A 19,626-nucleotide genomic window follows, 5' to 3' on the forward strand; every position below is an offset into this window, starting at 1 on the left:
TCCTGTTTTTCTTGCACACACAGCTGTCTCCCATAGTAACTAATTATGAGGGCAGAGCCAAGATGGCTGCCCTATTATAACAAGTTTATGCCAGCCAGTGTTATGTGTGCTCATAATACAATATAACATGACAGTCTCTGTCTCTCAGTGGGGTGTAGCTCTAACTAATCACACAGCTGCTACTCCTTATGAGGGCATAGCCAAGATGGCTGCCTTATTATAACAGGTTCATGCCAGCCACTCATGAGACAAATGCGTGCGACAGCACGCACTTACTCACATATTACTTACATTTTCCCATTATTCTGAACATCTCATCTTAAAGTTTATTCAGAACCGGGCCTTATGTGTTGTAATAGCTTCATGACAGCCATTGTGTTATGTCTCCTACCAATACAGAAGCAGGCACAATATGGGTTCAAGTGACAGGGAGACTTAGGTCATATTGCAATATGACTATAACATGACAGCCTCTGTCTCTTGGCGGGCAGACTGTCCGCCAGACCGTCTTCGGCTCCAGCTCCCTCATTGCTGGTCGTCTGTCCGCCTGACCATATTCCGGCTCAGCTGTGCTTTTTGTCAGTTTTGTCTGTGGAATAAATCATCAAATATCTGCATCCGGGTCCTTCCTTCATCACCATGCCATACAAAACCTCTGTTATGATAGTACCTCACCCATTAACATTTCTTCAGAAATGTTCTAGTTATTTTTATTATCTATCTATAACAATAGCAGATCTTTAATAATAAATAATACTACAGCAATATAATTCATCTTTTGTGATTAATAAATGATCAAATCAAATTTATTTTAACTGAATTGAATGAAATGATTTCAACTTGAAAACACCCCAAATGTTGAAACCAGAATCAGATCCAGAATATACAAGTGAGGAGTTTGACAAACCACCACAGGAAAGATTGCAGCAGGATATCTCTGGAAAAAATGTTTATTATAGGCAACTGCGCAGAATCACAGATTGTCACGTTTTTGTCAACCTCACTATATATATTTCTTTCTGAATACTCCCATGTTAACAGGCGCAGATGTGGAAAGTTGTAGTAAAATGGAAACTGCGGCTTGCTGCCTAGAATTAATAAAGGTAATGGAACCTAGACTATTGTTGTAATTACAGTGTTTTGACTATTGCTCTATCCTGTTAGCCATCATTTGTTTGTTTGCAACTGCCAGTGCCAGCTACTGCTTCCTCTTCTTCTGGCTAGACACTTTGGTAACTCACATCTCATCTAGTGGCACATATGGGTATTACTGGAAGGTCTCTCTACCTCTAAAATTTCACAGTTTTATAACTTGGCTGCATTAAATTAGACACATTTTGTATATCATAGCATTGCTTTTTCCAATTCTATTGGTAACTGTGGTTACATTTATGTACATTTATGTATCACTTTATGTTTTAAACCTTTTTTCTTCATCCTTTAAGATGATTAGCATAACGTCACCCTCTTAAAGTAATGGCCAATGAACTTTTTTGCCAAAACTGATTTTTTTTTTTTGCCAAAGTCATGTCCTCATAATACAGGGCACCTCTGGAAAAATTGCCTACATCCTCAGTTCTATCCTAACAGATATTTTGTTTCCACCCCTGTGGTATAATGGCCTGTGTCAAGAGTGTGACTTTGGCTTTTTTAGTTTTTTGTGTTTTCTGAAAAACTTCTGAAAAAAAATTACATAGGCCATTATTTTAAGACCATTATTTAGTAAGTTGACAATTTTATAAACCACACCCTCCTCAAATGTTGATTTGTTTATTGGTTTTTGGATAGAGGAAGTACAGATCAAATTAAAACCATTTCTACAGAAGATGGGTCAGATTTGATTTAACTTACGTTTTTTAACAGGCTTAGATGTTTAAAACTCCTACTTGGAAAAGTTGAGTATCTATCATTTTGCTATTGGAGACAGATGTATGTAGTCAAGACTATGATTATAGCTTTGACTACAGTATTATCAAATTTGATGTGTCTTGAGAGATTTTTTCAAGTATAATGTGGTGCCATATGTACTCCTGCTTGACCTGCATCATCAAAATCAAGTTGGGTGCACAAACAGTCAGACACATGCACGATAATGGATATAAAATATGATATTAAAAGTATTTTTTACAAAATGTTTACTTTTATGGATAACTGTGCACTTTCAACGAAAAAATGTGTTTAATTTGGCAAAAAATTACCTTAAATGAGGGAAAATGTAAAATTTTACAATGTTTAAAAAAAATAATAAAAAAAGGGAAAAAAGACAAGCTGAACAAATAGAAGAAAAAAAAATAAGATGAATGATTGTTATTTTCACTGACAGGCTTGTTTTGATATCAATATATTCCATCAGTCATTTTAAAACTCAAAGTGACAGTTTTTTTTAAATAAAAAGCTCAGACTGATGTATCAGCCTGACTTGAGCACAGCACGTTCTTTGTTGACTGTGAAGATTCACAGCAGCAAGGGAGATGATCAGACTAAGCCTGCAATGAATCATGACCCAGTTTGTAGTGTAATAAGCAAAAGCTGTGTGAACAAGCCCTGCATGACAGACATATTTGAGAAACTGCTCTTCCTCTCATACCAATCTCTTTCTATTAAGTTCTGGCTATGTGTTTATCATATATATCCTTGGATATTCAAATTTCCTTTAGTCTATTATTAACTTTATCATTCTATCCTTTGTTGACTTGTAATTTCAGTCCATTCATTTACTTGGCTGTCACTGCTGTGTTGGTCTAATATCTTCTCTGAGTTCAGTTATGTTTTACTGTCGTCTAATGGATAAAGTGCATAGATGGATAGTGTGCTTCAGGTGTTATGACTAAATGTTCCACTGGGGGTCATCTTGGGAACACAGAAGAATATCTAGTGGGGAAAAAGAATGATTTCACAAGCAAGAGATCAGTCTCCCTGTTTTGCAACTTTAAAAAACAAATATACAGAAAGTCCTTTACAGTAGAGATTAGGTAATTATCTTGATCAAAACATGGTATTGTCCCAACTAAGGTGTGGAAATTGGAAAATATTTCTGTTTTGTTGTTTACTTTACTGCATGTTATTTTGTTTACCTCTGATCATCCAAAGATCTGGTTAAACTGTATAACTGGTCTAAACTGACCCAGGAGTGAATGTGAGTGTGCATGGTTTTATGTCTCGTTTGTCTTTGTGTGGCCCTGTGATGGGCTGATGACCTGTCCAGGGTGTACCCCGTGTCTCGCCCAATGACAGCTGGGATAGGCTACTGCCCCCTTGCGACTCTGAATTGGATTAAGCGAATACAGAAAAAGGATGGATGGTGTTTTGTTTCATGCCATGTTAATGTGATGTGAGTCCAACCTTTAATAATGTACTTGGTGTTTTTTGTTCATAATTCTAACCCTGTATCTGTTGATGTTTGACCACAACAGTTGTATTCTTTAGCACTAGAAGTCCCAAAGTGCAGACTTTAGACTGCAAGGAAATTCCCCCCAAATGTGTGAATAAGTCTAACATACCACTACTTGCCTCCCATTGTTGTGTAAAGAAGTCTAATTATTTAGCTGTGTCCATGCCAGTACCCCACCCCCACACACAGGATATTCTGCAGGCCAGCAACTCTGATGTGCCCTTCTTTAAGAATCACTGGCTATACCTGAGAAATAGCCTCTTTCAAGTTGACTACGTGGGTTTGATTATAGCTGAGGTGCCCTTTTGTAAGACTCAATGGGCATCATACACTTTAGATTCGATGAAGGAAGGTAGGAGAAGGGAGTGTCGTAAAAGGTGTGAATGTTGTAGACGAGAAAAAAATCATAAATAGGGAATGCCTGGCACGCAGACCCAGACTTAACAATGTCACAACCAAGGCAACCAAGAAGGCTCAGTGCTCAGGAGGCTTTAGCAGTTCTACAGAGCATGTCGGACTGTGAATCTGATGGTGGAGATGTGGACTAGTGATGTGTCGTTCGCGAATGATTCGTTCGATATTAACTAATCTTTTATATGACTCGGGAGTAACGAGTAGTCTCAGTGAGTGATTCGTTCGTTTTCATGCAGTACCCTTCCTCCCCATATGACAGGCGGCTGCTGCATAAACTCAGTCAGCACGACAGGAAACAGAAATGATTAATTAATTTCCATGCAGTACCCTCTCTCGCCACATGGCAGGCTGCAGCTGCATAAGCTCAGTCAGCAGGACAGGAAACAGTTTTGATTCGTTCACGAGTCAACTCCTCAGGTTATGGCTCCTCGCACAGGAAACAGTTTTGATTCGTTCACGACTCAACTCTTCGGGTTACGGCTCCTCGCACAGGAAACATTATTGATTCGTTCACGACTCAACTCCTCGGGTTACGGCTCCTCGCACAGGAAACAGTATTGATTCGTTCACGACTCAAGTCCTCGGGTTACGGCTCCTCGCACAGGAAACAGTATTGCTTCGTTCACGACTCAACTCCTCGGGTGACGGATCCTTGCACAGGAAACAGTATTGATTCGTTCACGACTCAACTGCTGGCGGCTGGCAGCTAAAAACACTGTGAGATCGGGATGTAGCCTAGCGACAGGATGTCAATAAATGATGTGGAAAGGAAGCTCAAAGAAGGTCTTTACAGCACAAAGACAAAGCAAGGCAAGTGTGATATTTGGAGAAGTTTCTCAATTGTCCGTGAATCTGTTTATTAATAGCCTATAAAATTACGTGTTTTCACCTGCGGGATGGGAGAAGACACAAAATCAATGCATTTCTGTTATTGTGCGGGCCTAAATTCTCAAAGTTTTGCGGCTGCGGCCGGGAGTGTAACACACACGTTGTGGCCGGTAATGGTCAGAAATTCAGCGGGAGCGGGGGGAAGAAAACAGTCCCGCACAGGGCTCTACTGTGGACTGAGAAACGAAGGAGGAAATGAATGATATCTGATTTGTGATGTTCATTTGTCATGAAATCATGATTAATTAGTGGTCTTCGGTTCTTGTAGATATGTATAGTGTTGTTGTGTATATAATGCCTGAAGTGTGTAAATAGATAAATGATAATGTAATAATGTGAATAGATACTTTTGAAAATTATATCAACATATTGATTTTGTGTTATACTCTACTATAAAATAATATAATAATAATAATAATAATAATAATAATAGTAATAAGACACAATAAATGCACTATGTAACATTTTAGGGAACTTATTGTTACTTTTTTTCCTCACTTAATTGTGTTAATTATTGTCAAAATGAATGTGAGTTTTACATTCACTTGTTCTCGACCAGCTGTCACGTGACAAATTAACGAACGAGAGCGATCGTTCAGCCCTGTCACGTGACAGCTGGTCGAGAACAAGTGAATGTAAAACTCACATTCATTTTGACAATAATTAACACAATTAAGTGAGGACAGCTACCGAGTCAGTGTCAGACTTTAAACAACAATGGCAGGGAGGATACAGACACAAGTCACTTTATTGTGTATTTGATTTCCCAGGTTTTCACATGGTTTGAATTGTTTGTGGCATTTTGTGTATTGTATTTTGTCAGCTCAGCTGAAGCAAACTATGTTTCCTTCAGTGTTAAGTGTTTAGAACCGTGGTCATTTTGTGCAACGCCCACAGTAGGGCTACAGCGCCACCTGCTGGAAAAATGAACGAAATGATTCGTTCAATTTACTGTTCGAGAGTAAATGATCCGATTTAGCCAAAAGAGTCGAAGTTCCCAACACTAATGTGGACATCGCTTTTCAGAATGAAAACATTGTCACCCATTCATTAAGTGATGAGGATGCGACTGCTCAAAAGATGCACCAGGAGATGGGTGGTCAAGTATGTGATTGAGCAGGACAGTTCAGACACAGAGGCCAGGTCAGATGAGGAGGTAGCGCTGTACTCATTTCAACTATCGCTAATAGAGCCACTTCCGGTTGACGTCGTCACCACCACCACCAACAACAACAACAAAACTAAAGCATTCAAGAAAGATGGCAAACAAAGAGCAAGGTGAAGCTACGTCCCTCTACATTTGTGATGAACATGGTTATGGCACAAACGCGATGCACAATGGTGCATTCTCCATCGCGTTTGTGCCATAACCATGTTCATCACAAATGTAGAGGGACATAGCTTCACGCGATGCACAATGGTGCATTCTCCATCGCGTTGTTTATTTCTTTCCGACGGCGGCGCCGACGACAGTAATATCATCTCCTTCAACTTCCAGGTGACGATCGCGGTAAAAAATCTCGAGCATGCGCTGAACGCTCGATCCGATCCACTGTCGTCTACATGAACATTCAGTGGGCATTTGGATCGCATTATTTTGGGGTCTTAATTCGATCACAAGTAACCTGATTCGATTTCTTGTAAGATTAAGGCGTCTACATGATATTGATACCGTCGACCATTCTATACTATAAAAAAGATTAGGAAAATGGATTGGACTGTCTGATACAGTCCTTTGCTGGTTTAGATCATACCTACAAGACAGAGACTATTTTGTTTCCATTGGCAACTTTGTCTCCCAGAAGGTTGACATGAGGTGTGGAGTTCCTCAAGGTTCAGTCCTTGGTCCTTTACATGCTTCCCTTAGGAAAACTTTTGCAAGACAACAATATCAACTACCATACCTATGCAGATGATACTCAAATTTACATTGCCCTCTCTCCTGATGACTACAGCCCAATTGATTCCCTTTATCATTGTATCTCACTGATAAATGACTGGATGTCCCACAATTTCGTGCAGCTAAACAAGAACAAAACAGAAGTTATTGTTTTTTTCAAATGTCTAACCTTAACCATTAGGGGGTGGGAAAGTAGTAGAAAAGTGAAAAGAACAGGATTTGAATCAGGAAATTGTCAGTTGAAGGTCAAGGGTTCAACACCCACCATCCCCTGATAACAATTTAATCCTTGTCAAGAGTGACAAATGAAGAGTGACATCATGTCCCAAGTTTCAATATTGTCATTGACTCCATTGACAGGAGTGAAAACATCATTAGAAGTGTAACAGAAGTTACACTTAGTGTATCATAGTGTAGAACCAAAGAAGGGAATTTCTAATATTCAACAATTGTTGAGACTCTATTATGAAACTGTCATATAATCCATGGATAAATAGCTATAGCTATATAAATAGCTAATAGCTATAGCTATTTTACAATCTGTCAAAAAGTTTGTATTGTTTTGAAAAGTGAAACTGGTTGCCTGGTGTAACAGTATGCAGTGTAATGCCATCACTCAACCTCTCCTGCCTTCAAATTAGCATTTTAAAAAAAATGTTCTATAGATATGAAATATCACTTCTGTCACAGTTTTCACATAGCCTTCAAGCAAAACATAGGCATGATACAATTTGGAAAGCAAAGGTAGCCACATACTGTTTTGAAAGCCATCAAATTGCATCAATGACAGTTTTACCCTTTTTTTTTAACTGCTACAGTTTTTGCTGTAGAACTACCAGCTATCACACATTTAAAAATAAGACTTCACTGATCTGACTGAGACTTCTTGATTGACCTTTTAGCTCAAATTGAATAGGCTTATAGTCAAAGGTTCCAACACATTTTTTTATTTTACTTCATCTGTGGAATTTTCTACAAAGAACTTTTTATTACGTAGTAAACAAGGTGGCTGTGTGTGTTTGTGTGGTTTCAGGGATTATAGATGAAACCTTGCTTTTTCTTCCGGTCACAGTTAACAGTAAACAATGGCAACCGAGGTGGAGCAGCTGCATTTCCAGTTGGAGCTCATCAATATTAAAGAACAAATGATTATATTGCAAATGTTGAAGCGCAGGCGACAGAGAAGACATTTGCAGGGGTGGTCAGTCCGACCACTAAACCGGTCAAGGCTGAACGAGTGAATTTACAGTACTGGTTCAACCACTGAGGGACCCGAATGAGCAAATGCACTTTTGATACTTTCGAATGTCAACGGGCCGATTTGACAAGCTTCTTTGCCGTATACAGCACATTAATACCACAAAAAGCAACTGCCGGAAATTATGTTCTGAGCAGACCAATCACAGCCCTTACGGACTGCGTCAACTACGCTGTTTACTTGACGGAGAAGCATAAACTAGACTTCAGAGCGCTTTAACACTACATGCCACTTTGACCGATTCATTCAAATAGCACATTTTAGTCCTTTAGTGCTTTCAGTTGTTTGTAAGAGAGCGTGAAAATTCACAGGGGTGATATTATTAGTTGTCTTTTGTTTCCTGGATTGAAACCCGGTAGGAAAATCAATATTTTTAAGCCACAATATTCTAGACATTTAAAATGTCTGCTGTAATCTTTTCCTTTCTGCGCCCACTGCACAAGCAAGAGGTAGTTCGTGTTACTCACTAAAAGAGAGTACAAACTGGAGACAAGTCACTTATTGTGATCCAGAGGAATTCCCCAGCAAACTGCAAGCAGAGAAGCTAAATCATGCTAACATTATCAAATACAAGGGCCTTCATCTCACAACTGTATTATGTTGACTGTACAAAGAAAGAGTTTGAACATATCACATAAAAACACATCTGCACAACCTCATTCCGCAGCCCAGCCAAAAACAGGTGGACACAGCACTTTTGGATTTCTTCCTTCCTCTTCTGCCCCAGGTGTCCGTTGCAGATGAGAGCTGTGCATCCCTCTTATCTCTTAGTCATTAACTGATAAAAACTCCACACAGCAGTCAGCACACATAACATCACCTTGCTGCAGTAGCATAAAGAGTTTCAATACAGCAATTGACCAGGAAGTCAGCTCTTGTAATTCACTGGAAACACCAGGCCTGATTCAGAGGTGCTGTGTTGTTGGAAAACAGTGACATTCTGGAAAAATCTCATCCTAGGAAAACCTCTTCCAGTTGTACAGTATAATGAATCTGTTTGAATATAGCACAGATCTGAAGAAATTAATATTGTTTCTTTTGTTTAGTTTTTTTATATAACAGAGTCATACAGTATGCTATTGTTTTAATGTCCATGAACACTATATGGACATTAGAATATGTTGTATTCCAGAGCATGAATCAATATATGTATTATATTTTGTGGCTATATCAAAATTCTTATATTCTGACTGTGTTGCATTTACATGCAAGCATGATAATTACATGCACTGTATGTACCCTACCACAGAGCAAAAGGTTCATCACAAACTGTTAACCCTTAGGAACCATCACTTGTTATACGCTGGTGTTGGATAGTCTGCTTTTGTTCTCAATAGATTAATTTTCCTTTACATTTACAGCTATTCTTGATTTGATCTCAAAACCTGAAATGCATACAAAAACAAGTACCCAAAGATATTGTCTTTGTTTCTTAGACTTTGCATTTCTAAGTTTGTACTGAGTTAGAGAAAAGGGACCCACTGCTGCTCCCACTGCTTGAAACCTTCAACACATGTGGCTTTCTCTAAGTCCCACTGACTCCTGCTAACATCTCGCTTTTCAGTACAAGAGGAATGTGTTTAATGACATGGGAAAAAATGTAAAAGGTTTAAATCAGTAGGGATGCCATTAACTCTTTCAACTGACTTAAATTCCAAAGGTACAGTCACATTAAGCTACATTAAGCTACAAGCAATAAGGAGGGAAACTGGCAACTTGCTTGGCACAAATCAAGGTAAAATGTGCAAAAAGTTTACAGCACATCATCATCAGCTTTGATGTTACTGAGTCATAATTAAATTAATTCTGTCTTTTCTGTTAGTCAGGCTTTGTTTACTTGGTACACAATGTCTATTTTTGTTGTGGTCTTTTTCCTGGGTGGCATTTTTTTTAAATTTAGAGAAAGAAATCAGACAAGGACCTACATAAACTGAAACGGAAAATTACTACATGAAGCCACTAGCTTCATTGTCCTATATGTAAAGATAACAGCGCTGCCTATGAAACCTGGATTATATACAGTTATTATTTTGAGTAACCTATAAAGGAAGAGTCTTTTGTCACCTGAACAAAAGACTTTTAAGAGATTCTCTTCTTTAGAGCTTCAGAGACCTGCATAAGCTGGCTTTTTAACAATGTGTTCATTATTTAACTGTGAACAAACCAGGAGGCTGGCTCTACCACAAACATGTCGAGCTATTTGTTATATAACTCTCCAAATCCAGTGTCTCACCATGTCCTGCTCTCTTCTTGCAGTCTCATTTCATTATAAAATGATACAAACTTTATGAGAATACCTGTAACAAAATATATGCTGTCTGATATTGTAGTCCCTATACAGATCATTTTTATTTTTCAGGTCTCTGAAAGAAAGAAAATAGGGCCAAAGTTAAAACAATTACAATTACTGTGACAAATTTTCATGTGAAATTAGCAAAATTATATGTATGTATATCTATGTGTGTAACATCTATACTGTCTTTCATTGAAATCACTCCAGGCATGATGCCTGTTCACATAAGAATCACATTTTGCCATGATGACACACAAACATCATTTACCAGAATGATGAAAATATAAATGAACATTTACAAAATGAAATTAATGTAAAAATGAAGTAAATACAATCTCAGATTAACAAAAACACATGACAATTTACACTGTCATTATTTATTCAACAAAAATTAAGAAGCATAGTGTGAAAAACTAAGTCCACCCTTATCGCTTCGCTTGGAATTAAGAGTTTATGTAACAGCCAGGTGCTTCTAATCAAATGCTCTTGATTATTCATTAAGTGTGACCACCTCTATAAAGTTTGCTGGTCTGGAGCACTGAGGAGTGTGTTTATTCAATGTCAAAGAGGAAAGAAATCAGCAATGATATTGGAGAAGCAATTGTTGCCGCCCATCAATCTAAGGAGTTAGAAGGCCATTTCTAAAGAATTTGGAGTCTATCATTACAGTGAGAAAGTGGAAAATTTGCACAAGTTGAACATGTTCAAGACAACTCAATTCAGCCTTATTAATAGAGCTTTTCAAGCATTTGAGTTGCAACCCAAAGAATTTTATAAAGCAAAAAACATAATTCAGAAGAAATAATACAACTAAAAACTAAAAGACTAAAAGAATAACAAAATTTATAAAAAAAAACATTTGCAATAGCACTGGAATCTTCTTATAAACAGAAACAAAACCAAAGGTAAAAATACATAAGTTTAGAAAGATCAACAAATCAAGGAAAATCTTTATCAAAGAGGTAAGATTTGAACTTAGTCTTAAAAGCAGAAATGGAGTTTGAATCCCGTACCCAAACTTGGAACTGATTCTACAAGAAAAGGCACCTGAAATACTAAAGGCTCTGCCTCCCATTTTGGTCTTGGAAATTATGGGAATAACAAGCAGGTCAGAACTCTGAGCAAAGATCTCTTCTGTATTGATACGACACAAGGAGATATTTAAGGTATGTGATCAGAAAAAATCTTGAATTCTCTTTAAAGGCTAACATAGGAGAAATGTGTTCTCACTTGGTGGTGCCAGTCAGTACTGCAGCATTTTGTATCAATTGAGAGATTTTTACAGAGTTGTTTGGACACAATTATTTACATGTACAAATTGAAATCCACTAGATAAATTTATATTAAACCAGTTTCAAGCAGTACCCGTGATTTCAATGTTATTTGCAAGTTTTTGTACTAAGATGCTGTGGTCGATAGTCTCAAATGTGGCACTGAGATTTAACAGGACCAACATAGAGACAAGACCATGGTCAGAATCAACATGGAGGTCAATTGTAACTTTTATTAGTGCTGTTTTAGTTCTATGGTCTACTCTAAATTTTGACTGAAACTTTCCATACACTATTATTCTGCAAGTGCACTACTAATTGTACATTAATTCACCAAGATCAGTGAGTGAGAAACAGTGTAAGGAAGAGTCAGATTCAGACTCTGCAGCATTGCATAAGACCATAGAATCCGACAATATAGTTGTACAAGTTGTCGGATGAAAAACACCATAGCCCTCCAGCTAGTTGTCAACTTGGTCAGAAGCCTAAGGTTATACCACTCTTTCACAATTAGCAAAGAATAACATGCAGTTTTAGTCCTGCACAAGGCTTCCTTTTTTTAAAGTTCTACAGCTATCCTTCCAAGCTGGATAATATAATTTGGATTTAATGGAATTCCAGTTCCTCTCCAATTTTCTCACTGATAGTTTGTCTGGTATAATGCACAACTGGGTTCCTTGAAACAAAAACTGCAAAATACCCAAGAGCTGTATCTCACATTCTAGCATTCCAAATATTAAAGTTCATGACTGTATAATTAGAAAAAGACTGAATAAGTATAATTTGTTTGGAGGGGTTGCAGGAGAATGCGTCTTCTCTTTGAAAAGAACATGGCAGCACAGCTTAGGTTCTCAAAGTTGCATCTGTGCACATCACAAGACCTTTGAAAAAATGTAATTTGGACAGAGAAGACCAAAGTGGAGCTCTTTGGTCATAATGCACAGCAGCAGGTTTGGAGAAAACCAAACACAGCATATCAGCACAATTAGTTTGAGGTTTCAATTATGGTAATGGGCTAAAGATTTGGGCTTATTTTGTAGCTACAGGACCTGGGCACCTTGCCATCATTGAATCTATCGTGAAGTCCTCTGTATACCTAAGTATTCTAATTTCTAAGTCTAATTTGAGGCCATCAGTCCAACAGCTAAAGTTTGGCTGAAACTGAGTCGAAACTGAATCATCCCAAAGACAGCAGCAAATTTACAACAGAATGTCTGAAAAATATTCCAACAACAACAAATCTGAACAGTCACTTGGGGTGTAAAAAAAGATCTACATAAGAGACAGTAGAAGAATTACCCTTCCAAAATGAAAAACTGCTAAATATGGCAGTTCATTGTTTTTCAATTCAATGCAGTTATACTGAATGAGAATGGCTCTGTAATACAATGACCAATTCAGCAGAAATGTGGGCTCACAACACTGATTTACTGACCAGCAAAGATATACAATAGTTACATCAACGAAACCTTTGACAGAAAATCATCCAGTTCTAGATTTTGTAATCACCGTAGCCTTGAAAAATGTTATCATTCAAAACACAACAATTATAGATATGTACCATATCTAGTGCATTTTATTCCCTCACAGTCCTCTTAGAAAAACAATGGACAGTGGAGTATTTTTTTAACCAGCACACGGCACCTGAATACCTCTGTTATTTTGGTAGAAAACAAAACAGGTCAAAGAAGTAATCTCATAGTACCACGAAGCACATTCAAAAATGTCACTAAATATTCATTTAACATATTTTCTGTTTTAGATTCTGAAAAATGGCAGTGTCTTTAGCTGTCATAGCTTGCTCCAGCTGTAGTTGGGGTCATTGGTAGATCAGAGTAAAGGACTTGATGCCCTGGGATCTGTCCAGGCATCTACTCTTCAAGAATGTCTACCATTATTTTACTGGAAAGTACTTGGAGGAGTGTGGATTTGATGTTTTTATAGCGACTGCTGTCTCACCATATTGTTTGACACCATGATTGAGGGATTTGGACTGAAATGTGACAAATTGGTCTCAAAGACTTTAAAGGAGCACCTATGCTACATTCTATTTAGGGTTTGTTTTGGCTATTTATTTGTGGTGGCAAGTTAAAATGACATCTTATCTGCTACTGAAAATACCAAACTTAGTAAAATCGAGTCTACTTTAAAGCACATTCTTACTTTTTAATGAATTCTAACATCAGATTAATGTTGCAATAACTCCAAAATAGCATTGGAATTCCAGTCACAAAGTTGGGATTTGGAGGTACAACCACCCGACCTAAAAAATCCTCAGCGTTCAACAGGTTAAGCTAGATTTATACTCTTCCAGAACGTCGACGTGACGTCTTGATTGAGCATTCGAAGTTCTGTGTCGAGGGAACACATTGCTCTGCAATTAACCATGCCGGTAGGGAGGTGTGGCTGTATCTTTGTGTGGTTTCAGGGGTTATAGCCGAATCCTTGCTTTTTCTTCTGGTCACAGGTAACAACAGTAAACAATGGCAACCAAAGTGGAGCAGCTGTATTTGCAGTTGGAGCTTACCAGTATTGAGGAACAAATGCTTATATTGCAAATGTTGAAGTGCAGGCAACAGAGAAGACGTTCGCGGGGGTGGACTGTACGACCAGCTGACGCCGAACGGGTGAATTTACAACCTGGATGAACAAATGCACTTTAGATAATTTCTAAGAGCTTCTTCGCTGTATACAGCAATTAAGACCGGAAAAGGCAACTGCCGGAAATTACGTTCTGAGCGGAACAATCACAGCCCTTATGGCTGTTTTTTGGAGGTGCACGTCAGGCTACGGCGGAGGGGTCAGCGTCTCCGCCATCGTAGTTTATGCTTCAACGTCGAAATGGAAACCCCAGGAGTAATTGTTCCATGTAATGATTCTCTAATACGCATGCCTTTGTTTCCTGTCAAAAAATCCGAGACAAAGATCAACCAACAGAATGGCATTTTTTTTCAGTATCTGCAAGCAGGTAATGCAACCAAGTAATGCAAAATTATTTTCAGTGGTCGACTTTTCAGACACCTTCCTTCCAGGTCAGTCAGTAAGTTAATTCTGGTTTGCTTTCAATAGGCGGGGCTACACATTCACACGTCTGTGCTAAGGATACTGTGAAAGTTTGCACTGAAGTTCTCAGACAGTCTTGAATCCTTTGTTCTCTCCCCAGAAACTACTTTGTTACAATATGTTGATGACAGACATATTGTTGTCCGACCAAAGAGCAGTGTGAAGCCAACACAGTCTAAATCTTGAAACATCTAGCTAAAACTGGCCACAAAGCCAGCTTGTCTAAACTTCAATTTGTCCAGGAAAAAGTTGTCTTCGTAGGTTATGTCATCACTTCTGAAGGGACTCTTTCACCAAAAAGAGTTGATGCAATGCAGAACCTTCCAAAACCTGTCACAAAAAACAGATGTCATTTATTGGTATGTGCTCTTACTGTAGACAATTAATTTCTAACTATGCCATTCTTGAAGCGCCACTCGCCTCCCTCATTCATGGGAAAGGTCTACAAGCACAACATAAGATCACATGGACTCTCGAAGCGGAACAATCTTTCACTGAACTGAAACTTGCCTTACAGAACACACCAACTGCGTGACCAGACCGTTCACTCAAACAATAGATGAAAAAGATGGATGTATGACTTCTGTTTTGTTGCAAGATAAAACTACGCTCAGTAGCTTACTTTCTTCAAAACTCGATCCCGTGGCTACAGGTCTCCCAAGATGTATCAGATCTGTGGCGGCAGCTGAAAAGGCAGTTATGACCTCCAGAGATATTGTTGGCTATTCTGTTGTAACTCTCCTGGTCCCACACGCTGTGTCCATGATTTTACTTGAACAAAAGACTTCTCACCTCTCCACAGCACGATGACTACGATACAACACGGTACTATTAGAAATGTCTAACATCACTGTCAAACGCTGTAATGTGTTAAACCCTTCCGCCCTCCTCCCTACACCAGACAAGAACAACATAACTGTGTTGCTGTCAGGTTTGCTTGCCAAGACCGGACCTACAAGAAACACCATTAACAAACCCTGATTTGATTCTCTTTGTAGATGGATCAGCTTCACGTGACCCACAAACGGGTCACAACAGAGTTGGGTTCGCTGTTGTCACTAATCATGAAACTCTTCAGTTCACTCCCCTCTTACTATTCTGCACAAGTGGCAGAACTGACGGCCTTGACAGAGGCATGCAGACTAGCTAACCCCAAGGCAGTTACCATCTACACTGATTCCAGATATTGGTGTTGTGCATGATTTTGGCACTCTGTGGAAACACAGACAATTCCTAAAATCTGAAGGCAAACCTATTCTCCATCATGACAAATTCGCAGTTATTCTCGATGCCATTTTTCTACCAAAGTCAATTGCTGTTTGTAAATGCCTTGCTCATACTAACAACACAGATCCTGTCTCTCAAGGAAATGCAAGGACCAATTCTGCTGCAAAAAGAACTGCACTCCAAACCACTATACCTGAACCTTTGTTTGTATTGATTCCTGTCAATATTCCCACTTCTCTTACAGCAATACAAAAGGAAGCAGTGTGGCGGGGACCCGATAATAAGGCTTGCCTGCCTAAACACTTCTTCCTTCATTTTGCAAAATTGACACATGGGTTGGACCATGTGTCAAAAGGGGGGATGATGGATGCCATAACCCAACCCAACAAAGGATTTTCAGTTCATGCACAGAAGTTTTGTTAATCGTGTATGGTTTCTGCAATGCATAATGCAGGTAAAACCAAAACAATCACGCACACAGCTCACCCACCACCAGACAGACCATTCAAACACTTAATTATGGATTTCATAGAACTGTCACCAGCAGAAGGAAAAAAAAATACTCCTTAGTAATAGTTGACATGTGGTCAAAATGGATTGAAGTATTCCCAGCAAAACACCAGAGCAGCCAAGTGGTAGCAAAGGCTCTGCTAACAGAGATTATTCCCAGATGGGGAATACCAATTAAACTGAGCAGCGATAATGGCTCTCACCTTGTCAATTCTGTAATATCCCAAATTAGTGAATTTCTTACTATTAACCTCAGACAACATTATGTATAACACCCTGCCAGTAGATATGCTGTTGAACAAGAAAATGGCACTCTAAAATCAAAATTGGCCAAGTGTTGTGAGGAAACAGGACTGCCAAGGACAAAAGCTTTGCCTATTGTTCTTATTCATGTGAGAATGAGGAAAATATCTAGAGTAAACATGAGTGAAATTTGAAATTCTTTTTGGCACACCTCCATCTCTGGGAGTAAAACCTGTAACCAGGCCACCCCCCTCCACTGGCCTGTGTGAGGACAATATGTTGCAATATTGTAAAAAACTTATCCTCTCTCTCTCTCTGCAGACTTCCAGCCTGATGACTGGGTGGTGACAAAAGAACTGGCTTTTTTTGTTTGTTTTGTTTTTTGTGTTGTTTTTCATTGTTATTACTTTCTATACTCTAAACAATTGCCATGATGATACATTTTGAAATCTGCATGAATTAGCGTATTGGATACTTAAGTTGTGACTACTTTTTTCCCCCCTTCCCTTTCATTTAGTTTTTTATTAGGGCCCAAACTGCAAGGCAGTGAAGCCCTATTGTATCTGAAGGAGTTATTATTTTTAGGGCCCGAGCTATGAAATAACGGAGGCCCTATTGTATCTGTTGGCATTATTTTTCTTATTCTTCGCATTTTCATCGCATATTTGGGGGCTTTTGCGTGCGCGAAAACTCACAAATTTTGCCATGTCAGGTCTGGTACATCATTTTGTTTCACTGTAATTGCGTTATAATTGCTCTGTAGCGCCTCCTAAAAAATTAATAAATATCTGCGACGTGGGGGTTAGTTTTGCGTAGCCGGACAAAATTCGCTACACACCTTCATCATGCACAGGCGCACAAAAAAGCCTCACGACATCATGGCGCTGCCATCAAAGGAAGTCGGCCATTTTTAATTGAATGTGCAAAGTAGTGCTGTTTTGCCGTTTTTTCCACAGCGCGCATCTGAACTTGTCCTAGAGATTTAATGCTCCCGGCTTCAAATTTGGTCAGGTCCCTCTTAAGCCCTGGTGGATTAAAAGTTGTACAAAACTCTTCCAAAGTCTGAAGAGTGTGGCCTGGCAGACCGTCAAGCTTTGACAACTGGCTACTGCTCGCCACAAAACAAACAAAGTCACTCATAACTTTTGCATACATTGTCCGATCTTCACCAAACATAATAGGCTTGCCTGGGACTCTGGCTTGACTGCGTAAGTATGCACATACTGACACTCACCTATAGCGCTACCTGCTGGTGGTTGGAAACGTGACTTTGTTTACACACCTCGAATATAATCGAACTTCTCATAGAGATTTAATGTTAACTTCAAACCTGGTCAGGTTACTGTTCAGCCATGGGGACTAAAGATTGTACAAAACTTTCTCAAACCTTAAAAGGTGTGGCCGTGACGAAACCTCAAAGTTTGATGACTGGTCACTACTCGTGATCAAACACATATAAACTCATAACTTCCTCATACATTGTCATGCCCAAACGTATACATGGTTATGGCGCCACCTATTTGTAAACACAAATAAGCTTATAACTCCCACATACATTATCCAATCTACTCCAAACTTTGTAGGCTGCACTTGGCCTCCACCCAGAACGCATAGAAATGTTCAAATGTACACATTGTTATAGTGCCACCTATTTGTTTATAACTCCAAATACGTTTATAACACACAAATAAGTTTATAACTCCCACATACATTATCTAATCTGCCCCAAAATTTGTAGACTGCATTTGGGCTCCACTCAGAACGCATACATATGCCCAAATTTCCACATGCTTATAACGCCACCTATTGGTGGCCAAATATGTCACTTATAACTTGTGCATATATTGTCTGATCTTTATCTAACTCCATAGGTTTGCCCGGGATTCTGCCCTGACTGCGTACATATGCGCATACTGACACTCACCTACAGTGCCACCTGCTGGTGGTTGGAATTGTCACTTTGTTTACACACCTCTCATATGGTCGCACTACTACAGATTTCATGGTTACGGTTTCAAACTTGGTCTGATTACTCTTCAGTCAGGGCGGATTAAAAGTTGTGATCAAATTTTCCAAAGTCTAAATGGTGTGTCCGTGGCTAGGCGTCTAAGATTGTGTGATGGCATTTATGGGTTGAAAGCTGTATCATCATCACAAGGTCATGAAACTTGGCACACACGTCCATGCTGACGATCTCGTACGTATGTAAAGAATAGAGTGTGTGGCCGGAGCTAAATGGCTCTGTTGCGCCCCCTACGATTTTTCAAAAATCCTGCTGATAATGTCTTCATATTCATGGGATTCTCACAGCCTGCTCCACACTTGATGGACAGTTGTGCTATGCTGTGGGCTGCGTCGGCTGGCATCCAAGGCCTACCCCAACATGCACACGTGCTCGGGCCCGATCAACACTGCATGCAGCTTTATTTATTATTATTATTATTATTGTTTGCGCTAGTTGCTTGAAAACTCACAAAACTCACCAGGGACACCAGTCGTGGAGGGAAATAGCGCTATGTGGCGTTCGCGAGCATTGGCGTTGTAAAATGTTTCTGTAGCGCCACCTAGAGCATCGTAAAAAAACCTGGGGACCAATGGGGTAAGTCTGCCGTACCCTGATGAAACTCGATACATGCCTTCGTCATGCCCAGACGCACAGAAAAGCCTATGGACACCATGGTGCCAGGTCCACAGGAAGTCGGACATCTTGAGTGGAAAATTTTTGCCCGTTTCCACACACGTTTCACGCTACAGGCTTCAAACTTGGCAGGGTTACTCTTCAGTCATGGGGGACTAAAAGTTGCCAAATCTTTCTCAAACCTTTAAGGGTGTGGCTGTGGCGACACCTCAAATTTTGATGACTGCCCACTGCTCACCATGAAAAACAAAGAAGCTTATAACTCCCACACACATTATCCGATCTTCACGAAACTTCATATGCTGCACTTGGGGTCCACCCAGAACACATACATATGCCCAAACATACACATGCTTATAGTCAAATAAGTCACTTATAACTTTTCCATAGATTGTCCAAGCTTCACCAAACTTGAACCAAAGTTCAAACTGAAACAAAAACTGACTCCCTACCACAAAACACTCAATGCACGCAAAGTCCAGCACCTACAAATCAGAAAATGTGGAAACAATATATCCTTTTGAATTTGG

Source organism: Leuresthes tenuis, unplaced genomic scaffold (genome assembly GCF_036924035.1).
Source record: "Leuresthes tenuis unplaced genomic scaffold, fLeuTen1.0.hap1 SCAF_9, whole genome shotgun sequence".
NCBI lineage: Eukaryota > Metazoa > Chordata > Actinopteri > Atheriniformes > Atherinopsidae > Leuresthes > Leuresthes tenuis.